General features: G+C 40.8%; 1 protein-coding gene across 1 annotated transcript in view; it reads right to left on the reverse strand.

The window, feature by feature from the left end:
• Window positions 1–397, reverse strand: part of LOC123979575 (fibroblast growth factor receptor-like 1) — a 29,350-nt gene extending 28,953 nt beyond the window's left edge. The window contains exon 1 of the mRNA XM_046063547.1: window positions 104–397. The gene's annotated coding sequence lies outside the window, so the exon portion shown is untranslated. The remainder of the gene's footprint in view (window positions 1–103) is intronic.
• Window positions 398–1,753: the final 1,356 nt, after the last annotated feature.

Raw genomic sequence — 1,753 nt, forward strand, 5'->3', positions numbered from 1 at the left:
ATCTTTGCTTCACTTACAGTCAAATATGGGTAAGCACGCACATAAAGAGGATACATGTAAATAAAATGGAGTAAAGGCCGGTGTACATATGGTGATAACATACCTGGATATTCTATGAATGAAGTCAACCTTGAGTCAGCCTCTTGACAGAAATGCTTTTAGCTGAAGTCCGTATTGAGTCCATGAATCAAAAGTGACAGTGGTCGACTTTTCACCGACCTCTGACCAGCGCGCGCTCGTCTCAGAAATAAAATAGCGCATTCAAGGCTGTAATAACACCGGGCTCTTCCAAAAATCACAATTATAGTCCCATGTGCTAATTTTTAAAAACTCAGTCCAGTCTGTGAAGCTGGCTCCGTCCACCAAGTGACTTTTCCAGTCCGCACGGAGCGGAGACTTGTTGTGAGTCCCAACGCTGCGGCTGAGGACCAATCACAGCCTGCAGAGGCCGGACACATTTAACTCTTTATCTCTCAGCCACTCACTCAATCGCTTCATCACAGAGCCATTATCTCACAGCTGGCAGCTTAATGTATGGGAAAAGAGTTAACAACTGTGGAGTTTAAAGTAGGATACTAAATTAAATCCTTATGGCTGTATTAAAGGCAGGTTAATGAAATTTTGTGTTGCCATTCTCCTGCGTGAGATTAAATCAAAAGTTAAAATAATTAACTTACTACTGGGCATGAAAGACTCAGAAATAACTTCGGAAGATGTAAATTGCTACAGAAACCACGCCTGGAACACAACATGTTCAATATTTAAGGGCAAATTCATGAAAATATGGTTCATTACTGTATCTCCTTGTGCTATAACCGATAGAGCCCACTTTAATGCCACACCATGAACAAGTGCTGCCACCTAGTGGCGCCTGTGCTGACCAGATCAGTTCACCATAACGTTAACTGAGTTAACTGTTTAACTCATAGTAGCATGGGGATCCTATTGCTGTTTCTGCCTCTAATCCAGTACTGACAGCTGTACCTGTGATATAAGGAAATTTTAGACTCAAATTTTCGACTTATCACGAGAAGTTTTCCTGTGCTGGTCCAGAATGTTGTAGTGTATGTTGTATGTGTTTTTCTTTGAGCATTACTCCAGTAATTTTGTATGGCATTCTCATGAAATTGGGGTATTTTAAAGAGATTTAAAAAAACTAAATAGTAACTCAATGCCACTGAGGCTAAATATCCTGATTTTTAGTCTCTTCTATGACCCTCCATGTCTGGTAAAGACTCACATCTTTCAAACTCCATGCCCCCATTTTGTAACAGAAACTTTATTTAGAAAGCTCCCTCCACAGAATACATTTAACAACTCTCAGGCTGATGTGGTTATTCATGACAAGTGAACTGATCTTTCTGTAAATCGCTGAGTGTGCCAGTTTATCTACGTGGAAAAATCTGAAGCTCTAATGAGTCACTCCAACTCTCAGCAAAACTCAGAAATTCAGTTAAGCAGGGTGTTGGTCATCTGATGAGTAGGCCTACGCTGCCTACTCAAGTGGCAGGAAAGAACTGACAAATAGTAACAAAAATAGCCCCAGGCTGTAAATGAGCATCTCCGGAGAACATTCAGTCAATACTGAAATCAACTTCAAAGCCTGGGGAGCTGTATCAGTATGACATTACAAATTAAGGGGGCTGGGCCGTGGGGTTGATCAATCCAGGACACAAATCTATTGACACATTTCAAGGCAAAAATTCAATGGCACTTTTCTGTAAAAGTAAAGAGGAGAAGTTATCAGGTAACA

This window comes from Micropterus dolomieu, linkage group LG11, assembly GCF_021292245.1.
Source record: "Micropterus dolomieu isolate WLL.071019.BEF.003 ecotype Adirondacks linkage group LG11, ASM2129224v1, whole genome shotgun sequence".
Taxonomy (NCBI): domain Eukaryota; kingdom Metazoa; phylum Chordata; class Actinopteri; order Centrarchiformes; family Centrarchidae; genus Micropterus; species Micropterus dolomieu.